The following is a 20,262-nucleotide window of genomic DNA, read 5'->3' as shown; positions in this document are numbered from 1 at the left end:
CGCCAACAGCGACTTTGGACACGTTGCGTAAATTTTCCTTACAAGCTCTATAGAGATAGTGAGAGCGAGCAGAATGCTCTCGTTTCGAGTGGAACCAAAATCGCCTATCCCGAGCGATGGAATTATGTCCGTGCAAAGTGTGCGCGCTACACATTGCGAACTTGAGAAATATATCGCCTGCAATTGTTATTTACCAAGTTGCTCTGCAATGTCTGGCGAAAAATGCAACGCCGATTTTGTGTTCGCCATTGAATTACGTCTCCTTTGTGGACTATACCAGGGGTGTCATACTAAAATTTAGATGCTCACGAGCGTAACCGCTGGTGCAGCGAATCAGATTTCGAGCGATATTATAACTTGTTCTGTTCTTTATGAACCAGGTGTAAAGATAAACCCATCGAGAGTGGCACTTTGAGAATAAAATCCTAAATATTTGTTTATTTACCGTTCAAGTGCTTCTTTTAGTTGACGGTTCAAATTTTGCCAGTTTTCTTATTTGGTATAATTTTAAATTCAAGGATAACGTTACACACAACACTCGATGTTGAGACTTCGAAGCGACATCGAATAAAGTCACAGTAGTGTTTTGCCTTTTTCCTAGAAAGGTATAGCAATCACTTGCAAAACCGAGAGTATAAAAGTGCTCCAAAGGGCCGAATGGCATATATCACTCGACTCAGCTCGACGAGCTGAGCATTTTCTGTATGTATGTGTGTGTGTATGTGTGTGTATGTGTGTGTGTATGTGCAGATTTTTATTCTCACTCACTTTTCTCAGAGATGGCTGGACCGATTTCCATGAAATTAATTGCAAATGAAAGGTATTGGTGCCCCATAAGACCCTATTAAATTTCATTGTGATCGGATTTTTAGTTTAGAGGTTATGTATCAAAATGTAAAAATCATGAAACATCATTATCTCAAAAACTACACTACCGATTTGAACAAAATTAGTTTCAAAGGAACGGGCTACCTGAAATACCCTTAAATTTTGAATTTTATGAAGATTGAACTTGTGGTTCAAAAGTTATGAAAAGAAACGTGTTTTTAGGACTGTTTAATCTCACTCATGTTTCTCAGAGATGGCTGGACCGATTCTCATAAAATCAGTGTCAAATGGAAGGTCTAGTTGCCCCATAAGACCCTATTGATTTGTTTTGCAATCGGACTATTACTTTGCCTGTTATGTTTGAAAATGTGAAATCCAGTTATGAAAAGGAACATATTCCGAAGACTACTCAAACTCACTCACTTTTCTCAGAGATGGCTGAACCGATTTCCACGAAATTAGTGTAAAATTAAAAGTCTAGCTGCCTCATAACACCCTAGTGAATTTTACTGTAATCGGACTGTAACTTCGTCTGTAATGTACCGAAATGTGAAAATCACGAAACTTCATTATCTCAGAAACTACACAACCGATTTGATCAATATTATTATCAGATGAGCGGGCTAGCTGAGGGTTAACTGATGAACAACACAGGTTAACAGAATCTAAAAGTGGTTGTCTTTAAATTCAAAAGGGTGTCTAGGGTCAATGTTTGGTTTCTATGCATCATCTCGATTACTGATATATCCATATTAAGTATTATTAGGTCATTTTCGACTGTTTCCTAGAAGTTGCCATTTAGCAATTTTAAATGGTGCCTGACGTCAATTGTTAGCTCCTTGCATCATTCTGGTTCCAGAGACACTCATATTGGATAGCATTTGTTTATTTTAGGCTGTTTTTCACAAACCGTTAGTCGCCATTTTGGATTTCAAAATGATTTAAGATAATTTCTGGCCTCTATGCGTCATTCTGGTTTAAAAAACACCCACATTGGGTGTTATTCGATCATTTTCGGTTGTTTCCCAGGAACCGGAAGTCGCCAACCTAGAATCCAAAATGGGGTCTGTGGTCGATTTCAGCTGCTGTGTATCATTCTAGATCCGGAGATACTCATGTTAGACGGGAATCGGCCATTTTTTGGCTGTTTCCCAGAAACCAGAAGTTGTCATCCTACAATTCAAAATAGTGTCTGAGGTCAATTTTTAGCTTCTTGCAACATTCTGGCTTCAGAGATACTCATATTGGGTGGTATTTGGTCACTTTGGGCTGTTTTTCAGAAACCGAAAGTTGTCATTTTGGACTTTAAAATTGCCTGTAAAATCAATTTCTGTCATCTAGGCATAATTCTGGTTCCGAAAATATTCATATTGAATGGTATTTGGTCATTTCCGGCTGTTTGCCAGACACCGGAAGTAACCATCTTAAAATTCAAGATTGTGTCTGTGATCAATTTTTAGCTTCTGTCCATCTTTCTGGTTCCGGAGATACTCATATTTAATGGGAATCGTCCATTTCAGGCTGTTTTCCAGAAACCGGAAGTTGCCATCTTACAATTCAAAATGTTGTCTGAAGTCGATTTGTGGCTCCAGTGCATCATTACGGTTCCGGAAATACCCATATTGGGTGGTATTTTGTCGTTTGTCGCTGTTTTTCCGAAACCGAAAGTCGCCATTTTGGATTTCTTAATGGCATTTGAAGACAATTTCGATCGATTTTAGCTCCTGTGTATCATTCTAGATCCGGATATTATTATATTGGGTGGAAATCAGCTATTTTGGCTGTTTTCCAGAAACCGGAAGTTGCCATCTTACAATCCAAAATGTTGCCTGAGGTCGATTATGGAACAAATTCGTTACCGCTAAAAACATTTACCTGCCGAATATGGTTCCATTTAGTTGGTTAGCTTTCGATATGTGCAAAAATTTGTGTATCATTCGTATGGAACCCCTTCTTTCCTCCATTTACTCGGTTAGTTCTCGAGATGTGCAGAAATTTGTGTTTTATTTGTATGGCACCCCTCCCTATCAAAAGAAGGAGGGGTGTCAAAATATTATGGACATATTTTTTACCACTAAAAACATTCACTTGCCAAATTTGGTTCCATTCAGTTGATTAGTTCTCGAGATGTGCAGAAATTTGTGATTCATTTGTATGGAACCCCTCTCTTATAGAAGAGTGAGGGGTGTCAAACCATTATGCACAGATTTGTTTCCTCTAAAAACATTCACATGCTAAATTTTGTTCAATTCACTCGGTTAGTTCTTAAGTTGTGCTGAAATTTATGTTTCATTTGTATGGGACCCCTTCCTGTAAAAAGAGGGAGGGGTCTCAAACTATCAAAGGAACCTTTATCGGCACCAAAAACCCCTACATACAAATTTTCACGTCGATCGGTTCGGCAATTTTCGAACCTATATGGATCAGACAGACAGACCGGCTTGCATTTTTATATGTATAGATTACAACATCAATATTTTAGAACCTAAGAGTGTATATATTGGGTTGAAGCGTTAATGTAAATCTATTTTTACAAATAAAAGTTTGAATGAGAAAGGCTGGGTCTTACCGCTAGGTGGATTAATTTAGGTTCTTAATTTGTCCATGGTTCTCCAGCAAAAACCATACGTTCATTGGAATGCTTGATCAAAAATATACAATTCATTCTTTGACAAAAAAACGATTGGGCGAACGGTTCTCAAGAAAAGAGTTAGATGTTCTAAGTGATATAAATATATATAAGAATCAAATATTTGTTTTCGAGTTTTATTATCTTAGGAACATATTTTTGCCTTTCTCCTAGAAAGGTATAGCAATCACTGGAAAAACCAAAGGTATAAAAGTGCTCCAAAGGGTCGAATCTCGTATATCAATCGACTTAGTTCGACGAGCTGAGCATTTTCTGTATGTGTGTGTGTGTATGTGTGTGTGTGTGTGTGTGTGTGTGTGTGTGTGTGTGTGTGTATGTAACGCTCTCCCAATCTCACTCGATTTTCTCAGAGATGGCTGGACCGATTAAAATGAAACTAATTGCAAATGAAAGGTCTAGTTGCCCCATAAGACCCTATTAAATTTCATTGCAATTGCATTGCAATTTCATTGTACTCACTTTTCTCATAGATGGCTGAACAGATTTTCACGAAATTAGTGTCAAATGAAAGGTCTAGCTGACTCATAACACCTTATTGAATTTTACTGTAATCGAACTGTAACTTCGTCTGTAATGTACCGAAGTGTGAAAATCACGAAACTTCATTATCTCAGAAAGTACACAACTGATTTGATCAATAGTATTATCAGATGAACGGGCTAGTTAAGGGTTAGCTGATGAATTATGATTTAACACGTGGTTTCAAAGTTTGGCTGCCCTATACGTTCCCATTTCATTTGATTATAATCGAACTAAGCAACCGTTATGTATTAAATTGTTAATAAAACAACGAAATTCTATTATCTCAAAGATTACACGACAAATTTGAACATTACTAGTGTCATACGAACGAGCCATCTCTCAAACTTACAAATAACAAATTTCATAACAATTTGATATGTGGTTTGAAAGTTATGGAAAGAAAAGAAATTCAAAGGCTATTTAAAACTATACCTGCTTTGATCAATATATGTGGCCTCAATATAATTTAAATGTGGTATCGTACCATTTGAATGTTTCCGGTATCGCTCGTGATTAAATTGTTCGAAGTTAAGAGTCATTTCTTTTATTTCGCTATTTCTTGAGCATTTACATTACGTCAAATTTCATATTTTATACTTCTATTACAACATCATTATTTTAGAACCCAAAAAGTGAATACACATATATTGGATTGAAGCGTTAATGTAAATCTATTTTTACAAATAAAAGTTTGAATGAGAAAGGCTGGGTCTGACCGCTAGGTGGATTAATTTAGGTTTTTTTAATTGGCTTGTGCATGTCAGTTAAAATAGATGTCAACTGCTGACTGCGATGTTTTACGTCAATTGGAGTGAACAAATATCTGGCAGACACATAGAATGACTGTTTCCAACGCAGATTGTGAAACAAATGATTTTATTTGCTCAAAAGCATATATTCACGAAAAGAGAATGGCCACTAATGCAAAAAGATAAATCAGTTCAGTTTCTCACTTGAAAAGATTTCTAAGTCAACAAATAATGTGAAAAATTTTCACTGATTTGCCTTTTTATTTCGTATCTAAGATAGTTTTTTTAGCAAATTAATAGTTTTAAATTTTTACTGAAACCAACCACAATAATCTAAACTATTATTGAATCATATCATAAAACCTTAAAAAGTTGCATATTGAAAAAATGATTTGAATTTAACATACTTTCTATACGAAACTGCTGATTACCCAGATATCATATAGTTGCCATTGCCTCAACACATAAGGCGACCCCATTGAATATAAACGAGAAGAGGACGCATGGTTGATTTCTAATATATAATAGTGAACGTTAGAAAAATATCAACTTCGAAAATGCTTGAAAATTTAATGTTTCGTTTCTCTAAAGAACAATTAAAGTTTATTTTGACAGTAAATCTAATTAGCTGTCCAGGATTTTCGTTATTGATACGCAAAACATTGCACAACACTTTTTTCATTTTAATTTTAACTAGTCAAAAACTTAAAAGTCCTACTTAAAAATTTGCTTTCCAAAAGCAATTGATTTATACATATAAAGAACATCTATGTGTTCGAAGTTGCCACTCTATAATCAAACACGTGCAAGCTAAGTAAATAAAAAGACGAACTCTCGAGAAAGAAAACCGTGTGACAAATTCGCATCCTTTTTGTCTCCTAATACAATTAAAATCAAATTCCCAAAATGGTCACAAAATGCAATTTATCCAGATATCTCACCCTGGTGAAAACTTACCACTTGCCGGTTCCAGGTAGAATTGCGTAAAATGGAACCGCTTGAATCCATCTTAATAATAAACAGCACTCTTTTGTTTCGGTTCAGTCGGAACTGGGACTGTTTTTCCAGAAGCGGAAACAAGAAACACCGCCCTAAGACTCTTCACAGACAATGGACAATATTATTATTCTTCTCGAGAAAAAATATCGAACCAAAGCACCTATCCCACAAATGTATTGCATTCGACAATGTCGATTCTGCGTCTCAATTTGCTACAAAAACGGAAGTTGTGTCCTACAGGCAACGCTGTGCTCTCTCCCGAATGACAACAAAACGAATGTTTGCTTTCCTTAAAAAAAAAAGAATACATTCAGCAGCGCGAGGAAAAAATATGATTACAACAAGAGCAAACTCCCCCCCCCCCCCCTTCAGTCCCAGACCGACATCACACGAACTTCTCCCTTGCTACCAGTCTTCCAAAGAAAGACAAACAATAAATTGCGCTTCAGGTCCGACGATTTCTTACGGTTTCTTGCTCGCCTGTTTCCAACGAAGGCACTTTATGCGGTGCTGCCCTCGCGGAAAGATAGGAATATGCTCAAACAAAAGCCGTCGCTGTCTCAAGGTCAACAGCAAATCCTTTCCCGTTCCCGTTCTGGCCACGAGTAAGGATTGATTCTCTCACTCCATGTAGACAGAGCATGCAACAACCTCGCACCGAGCCAGGACATAAAATTTAATTGCGTTTTGATGCTCACGAGGTTGTAAAATGTTGTGACGCAACCACGTACAGCAACGAAAGGATGTTTCATTTTTTGATGGTAAATTCTGAATACTTTATATCGTACCTCTTATGGTCCTGTTTATGAGAAGGAAATAAATCGTCCTGGAATTTAATTTTTCAATAGCAGACACAATCACTCTAGACCAGTAACATCCGAGCAGAAACAACCGTAAGCGCGTAAAACCAACCGCGAACTTGTGACATTCCGAAAGATTCTTCTGTTGTCCTGATCCCGTCGTTTTAACGAAGTCGTCATCGTACACGAATCGTTACGTCTACGAAGAGAAACCGCTCCACACATTCCAGGATGCGTCGTCTGTGGTCAGGGATTGGAGTAAACGTTCGGCCATGTAATAGCCAGCAATCGGTCGGTACCATTCCGTAGCATGCAGCACCAGACGGAACAGACCGAAAGCGACAACAGTAGAGCGAGCGAGAGAGCGAGTGAGTGAGTACGTGCGCATCGGTGCAAGTTCAATACCACTATAAAGCTTGCTGCATCCATCCGAACTCAGACCGAGGATTACATTGCCATTTTACAGCGCAATAAAAAGTTATTTGCAGACAAAGGGGTGATCTTCACGGTGGTATCAAAGCAGGAATGGGAGGGGGGAGGGTTCCTCGTTTTTACCGTAGGATTCATTAGTATGCATCCGGAAGAGCACAGGGAAGTCCTCGGTGTATTCAAATTACGTTTCTAGAAAGACCCTTTCGATTAGTTCTGTGTAACAATGCGCGTTGTATATTGAATTCGTTTTTGCCAATGAGGTAATACAGATTACTTGGTTTAATATTTTGGAATAAGAGTGAATATATTTCTATATGCAAACTCCTCGTGATTATTAACCAGATTCACTCTGCATAAAAAAATGATTACAAACTAGTTGACATCAGAGAAATGTAACCATATCTGCTATATTAGCTTGAATTTCGAATAAGTCTAAAAATCTGCTGAATAATTTATGATTTAGGCATTTGCATTCGAGGGAAAAATTTATTATTTTATATCTGTTTTTGAAAATTTTGTTCGTACCATAAACCGTTTTGAAACGAGTGAAACTCATTGCAAGAATATTGAATGAAATAAAACTAGCAGAAAGTCGTAAAAATCACTTGTAAATACAAGAATCATTGATAGCTGCAATTTCCGTTTTGAGAAACATAAGTAGGGTAAAAACTGTATAATTCAAACTTTCAATCTCAAAAGAAAATAATACTGGTCGTCAAAAGCGAAAAAATGCTGCCCTAAAGCTCAAAATAGTTGTCCTAGTGAAATCATAGTTTTTTAACTATTTCTGCGAAATATGGTGCCTCTAGCTAAAGTAGAAATACGCAAACTTATGTCAAAATGTCGCATTGTTATTGCACAGACAAACATACGTGCCTCTTCGAAGAAAAATCCTGAAAAATCTTCGTCCTTATTTGAAACGTTACACTCGTGCGCCACCATGTGTGCCTACTAACTTATTTTCGTAAAACGGTTTTTGTCTTTGCTAATGGGTGTGCACGCTTGCTTATAGCGACACTAGCGGCATTATTGCCCACTAGGCAACATTTCAAAATAATCGTTATTTTTCTGGTCGATGAAATCGTCATCGAGTGGCGCGTCTGTTTGTCTGTGGTAATGTGGTCTGTGTGAAAAGCATCGTCATACAGGCATTTCTGTTTCACTGCTAAAAATTTCCAGATAGGTTAGTCAATCTTTGCTGATAAAGAAAAGTTTTCATCTTTGTTGATAAAGAAAAAAGTTGTTCTAGAATGTTGTAGCCTCGTTAATATTAGGCAACTTTGCGAAAATGCTATTTTTTCTATCTTTGAAAATAAATTTATCCGTTTTTGCTCTAATTTTTATTATTTCATTTCAATTTCTACATCAGAACTGTCTTTAAGGACGATTTTAGGCGCTTTTCAAGACAAACATTGGATAATGCTTAAATCGTGATTACCTCAATCCAGTTCAAAATCATCAATGTTTGTTCTATCAAAAATTGGGCCCATTCTTTTTGAAGGCCATTTGACTCTACATATGAGCAAAATTTTCAAAATGTCTTTTTATATTTGAGAAAATTCAATTTAATAACATTATAAAAATTGTATTTTTTTTTTATTCTCGCTTATTTACCGTCGGTCTAGTTCCGCCACTGTTATTGTGCCAATCACCGACGCCTGGGGTGGCGACTCGACCCAGGATCCTAACTCACGACCCGTTGAATAACGGAAAGGCGCCAACGGCTTCACTTCCTCATGCGATGGAAGGCGTGATCCCAGAGATTTTTCGCCTCAGAAAATCTCCCGGTGTCGGCTAGGATTGAATCTAGACCAGTTGGGTTGGTTGTGAGTGGATCACGCCACCTCACAACCATCGACACCTATGTCGGCAGTGGGATTCGAGCCCAGGTGTCGAGCGTGAAAAAAAACTGTAATAATTCTATGTTTATTTTTTTGTATTCAACAGTACATATTTCGATTCAAAAATAGTGATTTTAGTGACTGAGTTGGTTTTTGAATAGGCCGGTGGAAAAAATACTAAAAGAAATGTGAATTTTAAGAATATTGAAGAGAAAGAGGCAGGTTGAGAGAGAGAGAGAGAGCAACTCAATCAAATTAATGACTATCATGTAGCAAAGTGGGATTAGAAAAACGGCAGTTTGGCGCGCACACGTCACTTACTCTAAAACTCCAGTTATTCTCAATATGGTTTGCGTTGGAGTAGAAATATGATGGCAGGAGAAAACTGAAGGAAAAGAATAGGAGAGAACAGCGTAAGGATGAAGTGTTTTGCTGCTATTATTAGCGATACCGCTTACCATACAGCGCACGTGCTGTAAAAGTAAATCATTGCGTAGTTCGGTCAATGGTCAATTGGAGAACAATACAGGTCAGACTCGACTATCTGGAGTATCGAAAAAAAATCACTCCGGATAAGGCGACATCCATAAATTACGTAACGCTCATAGGGGGGGGGGGGGGGTTATCCTTAAGCGTTACGATTTGTTACATAGGGGAGGAAGGGAGGTAAGACTAGCGTTACGTAGCAAAAAATCTTTGGAAAGACTCTCCAGAAACGAGCATTTTTATAATGCAAATTCTTCTACAGCATTACGTAATTTTTATGGGGGGTATGTAATTTCTGGATGTCGCCTAATCGAATTTTCAGGATAATCGAATCACAAAAAATGTTTAAATTTGCAATCAACAAACCTAATACAATTGTTTTTTTTTTTTTGTTATTTTACTTATATGATGCAGTAACGTAGCCCGAAATTATTTCCATGGGGAAAGAGGTGAAGTCAAAAAAATAAATTAGACATTGATTGATTTCACTTTACTCGGACATGTCAAAAAGATACCGGAAGGAATAGAAGTGGTAATAAACATGCGGGAAAGGATAGGAAAGGTAAAACTTCAAAATAAAAGTTTTAAACAAACAGAAAAAAAAGTCCGGATAATCGAGTCCAAATTTGCCTGTGGCTGAAAGCCACCCTAATAAAGTAATAAGAAAAAAAAAGGATTCCAAATTTCAGGATAATCGAATCCCGGATAATCGAGTCCCACCTGCATTCGAATTGTTGTTTACCGCATGACACAAACAGTAGGGTGCCAATGGAAATCGATTTTTCGAACTGCGTTTGGCGATAGGTCTCAAAAGTTTCATCTTCTCGAAAAAAATCCCCACGCAAAATTTCAGCTTATTCGTAAAGCGTCCCCAGACCCTAGTATAGTCACAAAATTCCATTCCCATAGACAGACAGTCATTCGATGCACAGTCCAAAATATTTTCCCGACATCCCTTCGCTCGAATAAAGTGCTGATATTGCACACCTTGTTTTCCATGGGAAACAACGACGGCAGCGATTTTCAAATTTGAATTTCAAATTTAATTTCATATTTGCAGGTATTTTATTAGCCTTTAGTTTTACTTTAAAACAGTTACAAAGAGAATAACTTGCGTTTTTTCGCGGTCATGATTGTGATTATTTCCCCAAACTATGATTTTCAGAATTTGTAGTTGAACAGGTAGGTTCAAAAGCCACGAGTCTCCTCTGAATAAAATCAATCTAGCAACAGACTTGATTCCGGGCGATCGTTATTTTCTCAGCACGTACGCTTACGAGGAGTTTCGTATTACAAGTTCCTGTCAAAAAACTAAAAGATTAACTCAGGCTTTTCAACCGGACTTTGGATAGTCGTGCTTTTTATACCAATGAAAAAAAGTACAGGTAATTTTCTATATCGGTTTTTTTTCTGATGCCAAATAACATCTGATGTTATCGCAATATCATACGGGTGACAACTAAAAATCTGGATTTTTCGGAGCTCTTCTACAAACACGCTCAGAGAGAAATGAAAATATGCATTTGAAAGCTCTATCTTTCCTCTTTATGCCAGTATTTTCAGTTCAGTTCAAAATGGCGTCCAAACTAGGAGCATTTCGCAAGCGTTCGCTATAAACTGCACAACAATTTAAGCAAAAAAATCACGGTAAACCTCAACTATAATTCGCCAGGAAGGTAGTGGAAGACCGGCCAGAGTAGTGGACGAAACTTGCCGGTGTCACTATTGAATTCAATTGAATCATTTTTCTGCCACTCGCCAAAATGTTGCTAATAGTGATAAAAAGAGTCTCGAGATTGGCACATATTACCTCGGGGTGATAAGTGTTTTTAACGAAAAATTTTCCGAGAAATACAATGAAACTATTAAATTTGGAATAAAATTAGCTGCAAATTGGGATTTTTCCAAATCTGTGATGGTCGTGTTCAAGTGGCATGTACACTAGGGTAGGACAAACAATAAAGACTAGCTCCCATACACTTTTCGTGTTCCTATAACAATCGTGTAATTTTTTAGATTGATCGGGGGAACTATATTTTTGTGCCCGATTTTTAAAGTTTCCATACGATTTTATATGGGAAAATCCACTTTTTCAAAACCTATTCTCTAGAGACGCCCGGTTGACTCCTAAAAATATATTGATACATGATATTTGTAGGAAATTTTCCTGAGTAAAACTCTTGTGATGACCGTAAGGATCTACGATGCTTGTAGAAAAAGTTATTCGCCCCAAACTGATTGAATGTCTGACGAATTGAAATAAAAAAATTACATAATATTTTCATCGAGAAGGATTCTGTTCCAACCACGTTGTTTTGTTTTGACGGCTACACTGTTATATTCCAGCAACTTTTATAAACAAGAGCTATTTTTTCACAAATTTGAGTTATATCTGCTATTTCTGCTAGTTGCTGACTATATAGCGTCAAAGATTGAAACTGTTTGTTCTATTTCTATCTTTTTAGATCATTGTTTTTGCTTTTCGTTTATGTCACTCTTTTGCTGTTGTTTTGTTACTTCCTGAGCTCACACTACTTCTTGTTTTCGAAGATTTTCCATTCATTTTGGTTCGCTGTTGTATGCATTTTTTCGCAAATGTCTCTGGTTTCTGTATCACCAGGGTGGCCACTCAATATCAATTTTCCCGGTTTTTTCCCGGTTTTCCCGATGATATTTTATAAAATTTCCCGGTGTTTTATTTTTAAAACAAATCAGGAAAAAATTAATTTTCACATGCTTATTTATGCCTTGCAAAAATAGTGTTACAAAACTATGAAAAACATTTCTCCTTCATCGTTTTTAGCTGTTCGTCGATGTTCCTTCATAGTGATCTGCTGCACAATTTTCGCAGTCTTTATCGCCAAACCTTTGACAATCTTCGTCTTTTCGCGCTTTCTTGCTTCCTTCTAATCTTTCTCAGTCAACCTACTCTTGAGCTTGCAATGCTTCTGTATCAGGATGCCAATGAAATGCATGGGATAAATTAAAGCGTTGGGCATAGAGGTTTTGTCTTTTCGAAAAATGTCCTCAGGCGAAATTTCAAGCGGACTTTGGGAAGAAGAGCCTCAGAGTGACCAGTGAAAAAATGCACATGAAACTGTCAAGATGCATTTTTCAAAATGCATGAAACGTTGAGATTTGTTCTTTCAAAACCAATTTTTTTTTTCGAAAAACTTCAATCCTGGGACTTACAAAATTTTCGGGCTGGGGCCGATGGAATGTATATAAAATTTTCTCATGGTCCGTAAAATAAATACAACTGACACTCTGAAAAAACAATTTAAAAAAAATATTATTAGCTACTGTTTGTTTTTGATATTGAAAAAAACTAAGATCTGAGAAAAAGCTCTTCAAGGTGGCGACTTTCCCCAACAAAATTCAGTAGTGAAAAGGTCGAACACAGAATAAAAAAACTACTTTTTTTCTGGGAAACACTTAATGTGGAGAATGTTGTAAATAACAGAGTCTTGATTATTTATATTATTAACGAAATTTCAGCAGATATTGACCTAGTTTCTGCAACATGACAGACGAACACAGTTTGTTAAAAATATTTGATACATTCTCTTTAAAGTATGTCACTTGCGAATGCAATTGAATATGCTGCTTGTGATTAAAATCATATCAAAAATCGAGAAGTACAAACCGGGTAACTCCGTTCCGATCCGGTTCGAAATAAAATCGAGACTCGAAGTTTCCGGTCCTATCTGACTTTTGACCGGATTCTACCCGATGCTATGTCGAACACTATTCACAAGAAGTTTCAATACGCCTCCAGCGACGCTGATTACTTTTTGACTTTTTTAAAAATCTGACAATATATGTTACGGAACAGTAAATTCATCCATCTGACCAAGATTTTATTTGACGCAGATCTTGCTGCAAAGCCGCTGTCGACTTTGGCTGAAACCAACAACCAGCTTTCCCTTAACCGGCAGAATCATGACAGTTAGGTAATCGTGCGAAAAAAGCAGGTTTGCATGTTGACATTTCCTCAGAAACTGTGGAAAAAATCAAACGGCAGACATAAAGGAGGATGATTTTTTCGGCGTGAAGCCTAATTTCTCGGTTTTCCCGTATTTTTCCCCCGGTGATTTGAAATTCCCGGCTTTTTCCCGCTTTTCCCGGTAGAGTGGCCACCCTGTATCACGTTTATTTGTTTTTTATGTTTATTTTTTATGTTTTGTTTACTATGTTCTTTACTCATATTCGTAATCTGTTTTCTATGTAATGCTAGTTTTTTTGTTCTCATTATTGTTTCAAGTCTGTTCTATCTCCTGTGGTTCTTATGTTCACAAAGTTCTCCATTTTCGGTGAATCGAATTCCAGTTTTCGGTGAACTCTTAACTTCGTACGCTCTGTGCTTTTGAATTTTAACTTATTTTTGTTTTTTTTTTATAACTATCTTTTTTCAAGATTTATTCTTTTTCTATTTCCAGTGGTTTGAGTTTTCTGTGCCTTCAGTTTTTGAGCCTTTATCCTCATTCATTTTCACCCTTGTGTTCTTCAGGTTTTATTTTAATTTTTTTAATAACAAACTTAAAATAGTTTAAACGAAAAATTCAATAGGCAAAAATCCATACTATAGAACATATAGAATAAAAGTAAATAAATTGCTTATACGTGAAAGCCGTTACTTACAAAACCATTTGATACGAAAGAGTTTCAGAGTGGAAAAACATCACCATACCTGAAAATAAAAGAAAATAGCATGATGAAACAACGAGATTACACTCAAAACTAACAGGGGCGTAATGGTATTATACCGAAAAATCAAATCATGTGATAACAATATTGAAACAATATTTACAGACAAGCATAAATACGACGAGACAGAAAAAGGTACATTTCGGTACCGGTTTAGGAAAAACCCCGTCAGCGAACCATTATATGCTTCACAATGTGTACTAAATATGTACCCAAACTACGCAGTTCGTACTGAATGTGTGTCGTACGGACGTAGTTATATGGAAATACAGTGCCACGAGTCTGCAGGAGCCGAAGAGAAAAAAAAAACTGTTAAAATGGAACAACCGTAGCAGAGTCCATCCAAGAATTGAGGTCAGTTGCCGCCCCCACTCGCTACCACCACCCACGCATAAATGACATCAGCGACCAAAACCACCCTATCAGACGACCTGACCAGCATGGCGTATGTACTCGTGAGCATGACTGGTGCACAGATAATGAACGCATGCGTTATAATTTATGGGTTTCTGTTTCGCCGCAGACTGTTTATAGTCAGCATCAGAGGTAAACACTGCCAGGACACTGCGACTGGGTTAGGCAAGGTGGGAACGATGTCATGTTTCCACTCGAATCCGCCGTTCACTACATCTCAAGAAAATGGTCTTTCTTGATTGTTTGAAATCCCTAGTTGACGAGGTGCTTCGAAAAGCAAACACAAAACTCAATATTTTTTGCACACCTTGAAACTCTACCAAGACATAATAATAATAGATTAGAGTACAAATACAAATCAGAATATATATAGTTTGCTTGTCTTTCAGTCACGCGCACGACAAACGAAAGTTACTCAAATTGCCTTTTTCCCAAGCAAACTCTGAACCTGAGGTACACTAAAGTTTGTTATTTTTTTTAGTGTAGCAACGCAAACACTCCTGTTCTGACTACAAGTTACCTTTGCTTTTAGTCCTCCGCTCATCTCCTCTCGCCTGGTATGCAGAAAGTCGCAAGGAAATCAAAGCTAACTGCGTCTTAACTAATTTTCGGCACACGTGTTAAATCAGCACATGGCTATAGGTTCTGACAAAAACCGCCAAAAACGTAATAAAGGGCGGAAGGCAGTTTTAAGATGTAAGAAAGACATAGTAGGGGTCTTCACATCGAGCTCGTATACGAATACCCAGCCGTAAACTGTGTATCTTCCATTACTCGTCAATGGAGGTGAGTATTTTTACGGCTGGGTATTTGTTTACGAGCTCGACATAAATACCCATAGTATCAAAGATATAAAGCATGTAAATGAAATTTAAAGTTAACCAAACCACTGTCAGTTGATTATGAACGTTACTTTATAGTTACATGTCCAAAAAGTTCTGTAATGTCAGGTTTTAGGTTGAAATAAGGCAGTACCCGTTGTAATTCGTTGAGGATAGACTATGAAAAAGTCAAGAGCATGATGGGGATTATAAACCGTTTTTGATCGAGAAAATAAGCAGTTTGGATTTTTTTCAAATGTGTACCAATTTTTGTATAAAATGAAAATTGTATATTTCAATAGTACAGTTATTCGATAGTAAAAAGGTTTGTTCATTTAAAAAAATCAATTACAACCGAAGACGTTAATAACAAACATTTATAAAAAATTAAAGAAAACCGACTGTAAGAGCCATTTTATGTAAAACCCCATATCGAGTTTTAAGTTGAGCTTATGGCGCCGTGACGAGCCGCACTTGAAATCTATCCAACTTACTCCATATTACTCAAAGCTCTAGCAAAGTTTAAAAAATGTTCTCAAGGAGTTGTATTAATTTTTTTTTCGGTATTTTAAAAATTGAAAAGGCAGTTAACCTACACAAGACATGCTGAATATATTATACCCCAAATTAATCCATGACACGACGTTCAAGATGTACGGGGAAAGTTAAAATTATTTTGCTGATACGTGAAAATTTTAGCTGTTTTAAAACAAATCTACAGTATAAGATAAACCCATTCCCGACGGGTGACATTCAAACTTTGATTCAAGTTCAACAATTATACTTTGATAAAATAATTCAGTATGGTTAGGGAACAGATTGATCTATAATATGCAATACAGTTTGTGTCAATTGTATATATAGTTGATGAGTAATAAGAGTTTGATGTTCATTTTTTAAGGTTTAAACTGATTTTTCTCCGCCGGGATCGGGTTAAGCTATTGGTCATTATTTTTAAACACTATGTCATACCTGATCAACTGTTTTGATTTAAGATATTTTGGAATATCGACATAACTAAAATTTTCAAAGTTTTAAAAATTAAACATAGGTTTACCTACTATCCTGCAAATGTGCTGCAGTAAGCCAACTTTTTTTTTATTTTTTATCAAATAATATTTGTTTGTTCATATGAAAAAAGACGAAAACAAAGAAGTAGACAAAGGTTGTGGTGATGGGACGAAGATTGTTATGTTGTTACGCAACACTAGAAAAGGTTTCTGTGATGGAACGCAGTTGACAGATGTTTCATGCGCGTCATTGATCATGGGTAAAGTTATATCGGAGTATTATTATTGCAGTGGATCCGTAAATGAAGCGAGATGCAGATTCGTTTTAAAGTAAGCAATCAATCCACGCGTTTTCATGATCTACTGAACGAAGGATTTATCGCAGTTTAGATAATTTATTAAGTTTTAAACCAGCGTTGGCCATCTGCATCGAATGGTCGATAGTGTCATAATTTCATCTTGAACTTCAAATCGATACTTCAAAAAATAATTTATTGTTTTAGATTACATGCAAACTTTTAATAATCCAAAATGCATTTGAAAGTGGCTGGCCACTACGGGCCAACTAGTGTTTCAATAAAACCACTAATTACACACAATCCATAAACGTACATAACCTTCTGAAAACAAGTTAGTAACAGGAAAATGAAACGAGAAAACCCATCCACGATTGGACTTTGTTCGAAGCCCCGTAACGGAGAAATTTTTTCGGCGGAGCACAAATTAGGGTGTGTCACGATTCAACCGGTAATGAACTCATGGACATCAGTATATTTTTTATTTTAAATTAAATAAACGCAATTGGTTTAGTTTGGCCCACCCGCTCGAATCTGACCGTCGCCGTGATTTCACTGCAGGACAAGGAACAGTACAAAATTGCGTTTACGTCTCTCTCTCTCTCTCGGAGCCAGGTTCCATACACCAATCGATCTCGAAGGGGGCCCGCAACGTGAATCCGACAATACGCTCATAGCAAGGTTGGAAGCTGTTGCGTGCAAAGGACTTTTCGTGACTTGCCTTTGTCGAGCACTCGCTCGCGGTCAGTCTGTTGGTGCCACCGCCGCCACGCAGTCGTGATGATCGACGATCCGCTTTGGTTCTGTTGCCGGTAATCTATAAGGTGCCTACCTTTTACCTAGCCTCCCCGGTTGATGAGTGCCGGCAAAGACGACGATGATTGGACGGTTGTGGAATGCGATAAACTATTCGAATAATTTGCCGAAGTGTGCAGCGATATTCCGAACGAACGACCCCACCGGTCATGGACGGCTGGATTAGCTAACAGAGAGGGCAAATTGATGGATTGTTGATATAATTGGAAAAACGTTCCCGGTAAAAGGTTCACAATGAAGCCGGTTTGTGTGACATTGACAAACACAAGAGCTGTATTTGAAATATTAAAACGAGCTTTTTACAGCAAATCTTCTGTAAATGGTAAACAAGTCGCGATCAGCACAGAAATGAGGGAATACGTTCGTGTACGTTTGTGGGAGCGATTTCAGGTTCTATAAGTTGAAGTGATAATTTTTTTCTCTGAGAATTATTTACAATTTGTGATCGGACCATAGCACAGATTTAAGGAACTTATAGGATATATAGTGGAAATGACAAAATAATCTGTTTCATCCAAAACCTGCTAAAAAGTTGCGCGCTACTAATGAAAATCCACGAAAATCTCAAAACGATACTTATACTCTTGGGTTCAAATGTTTGTTTTTAAACTCAACCATCGAAATTAATTAAAATAATTTAATTTTTTATTTAAATTAACGTGTGTTTTGTACGCCCAAATTATTTAATTAAACGTGTGTTTTGTACGCCCAAATGCTTCGTTAGAACAACCTTTTCCCGTAAAATGTAACTAACAAAAGTTAAGTACAAAAAACTAAGTTTTAGGCAACTTTTATATAAATACTCTGTAACTCTGTACCCAATGAAAATAGGAATTTTGTTTGTTCGGCAAAGTTTCATATTTTTGCACGTTCCAAAGCTTTGCCAAATAAACCATTCCTCTATCTCTTAACACAAAAAAGTTAGTATTTTTTGATATATGAAAACACGCCGTTCTCTAATAAGGGCTGATTGGAACAGATGGAACCTACAAAAGTTTAAAGTACTTCAGCTTAACTTCAAGGAAAAATATTGACATCATTATTCCATTTGCCCTTTTTAACATATACGTTCTTGAGTTTATCGAAATAATAAAACTTAGTAAGGAAACGTCCTGGAGATGGATGGTCTTTGGCAAAAATGTGTGTTTTGTGTTCCCTAACAATTCCTTCGAACCAGGCTCCGATTTGAGGGGGGCAAAGGGGGCAAATGTTCCGGGCCTCCCGATTCAAGAGGCGCCCCTAGTCGTTCTGGGGCGACCTTTTTTTTTGCTCGTCACCTCCCAGAACGGTACCTCTGAATTAGTGTTCGACATCGGACCGGGTAGGGTCCGGTGAAAGTCCGGTCCGGACCGGTCCGAAGTCCGATCGGACCGGAACCTTCAATGTCCGGTTTTTTTCCGGACCGAACCGGAACGAAGCCTTCCGGACTTCGGAACGGACCGGGTAATGCTTTCCGGAACCCGGGCATTTTCGGTGAAAAAAAAAATATTTAATTTAGGTCATAGAACGCAGCAAGTTTTTCATCCTTTTTGATTTTCTTCGCTGCTTTTATAAAAATACAACCCATATGGCCTTGCTCGCCTTTTTAACCTGTAATATATGCTTTAATTGATCACATGGTTCTTATAAAATTAGAAAGACAATGATTGTTACATTTTTTTTGCTATTTCAATTTTGCTCCTGCCACTTCGAAACTAGTGAACAACTGATAGACTCGCACAACTTGTTCTGAGTTTGTGCTTAATTCAAGGTGGTCAGCGAAACGAGAAAACCTTGAAAACCGGGAAAAAGCCGGGAATTCGAAACTGAACCGGGAAAACCGGGAAATTTATCATTTCCATTGTTAACATTATTTTTGATTTACACATGCTTGGGATCTGTTGTATAAGGTCAACGCACTATACATTTTCTGCCATCTCACAAACACTGGAAGGCTCAAGGAACCATTTAGTTGGTCTCGAGGTAAGGTGCTGGAGTAACAAGCCAGTCGTCATTCGTTAGAATCTCGGCTAAGAGAGACGACCGTTAGAGTCAATAGGATCCTAGCGCTAGTCCCGCAATTGTTCTGTACACTAACAGTTGGCTGCGATTGTTTTTCTTTAATTTGTCTCCCTTCTTATTCGCACTGATTAGGGCTTCAACAGTAAGTGGCGATCAAACATCAAAACAACCACCACTTTACAGGATCAACGTCTAATGTCATTTATGGCTGAGTTTGTTTCAAAGTTATGTACCGAATTCTTCACAATTGATGTAAAAATACTCTTTAAAAAGAAACAAGATTTGAATCTTGGGTTACAAATCGCCAATTGTAGGTTTTTATTGGCGATTTGTAACCCAGGGAAGGTAAAAACTTCAAATTACTAAAAAATATTTTGAAGGCCAGAGAAGTCAAGAATGATTCCAATAAAATTTTATATGTTAACTTGAAATAGGCAAAAACTAAACTATGATAAAAAAATATTTTAAACCTGAAACAAGTAATGCCTCCACCAACCACGCTGGATCTGGGTTCGAATCCCAACGCCATAGGTGTTGATGGTTGTGTGGTGACGTTATTCACTCACAATCAACCAAAACTGATCTAGATTCAATCCTCCGGAGATTTTCTGAGGCGAACAATCTTTGGGTTCTTTTATCGCATGGGAAAGTGAAGCCGTTGGCACCGGTCCTTTAATCAACGGATCGTTAATTGAGATTCTAGTTGAAGTCGCCTCCCCGGGTGTCGGTGATTGACATAATAGTGGCAGAAATAGACTATCAGAAAATAAGCAAAAATAAAAAAAAATCGTAACCTAACCCATTCCCGGCGTATGATGCCATATGGCATTACCTGACATTCAAACTTTGATTTGAGTTCAACATTCATACTTGAAAATTTACACGAGGAA

The 20,262-nt window shown here is 37.2% G+C and overlaps 1 protein-coding gene across 1 annotated transcript in view; it reads right to left on the bottom strand.

The window, feature by feature from the left end:
* Window positions 1–6,674, bottom strand: part of LOC129732282 (insulin receptor substrate 1) — a 376,321-nt gene extending 369,647 nt beyond the window's left edge. The window contains exon 1 of the mRNA XM_055693013.1: window positions 6,537–6,674. The gene's annotated coding sequence lies outside the window, so the exon portion shown is untranslated. The remainder of the gene's footprint in view (window positions 1–6,536) is intronic.
* Window positions 6,675–20,262: the final 13,588 nt, after the last annotated feature.

The sequence above is a fragment of the Wyeomyia smithii genome, chromosome 3 (genome assembly GCF_029784165.1).
Source record: "Wyeomyia smithii strain HCP4-BCI-WySm-NY-G18 chromosome 3, ASM2978416v1, whole genome shotgun sequence".
Lineage (NCBI taxonomy): Eukaryota > Metazoa > Arthropoda > Insecta > Diptera > Culicidae > Wyeomyia > Wyeomyia smithii.
This window is presented reverse-complemented; position numbering and strand designations above follow the sequence as displayed.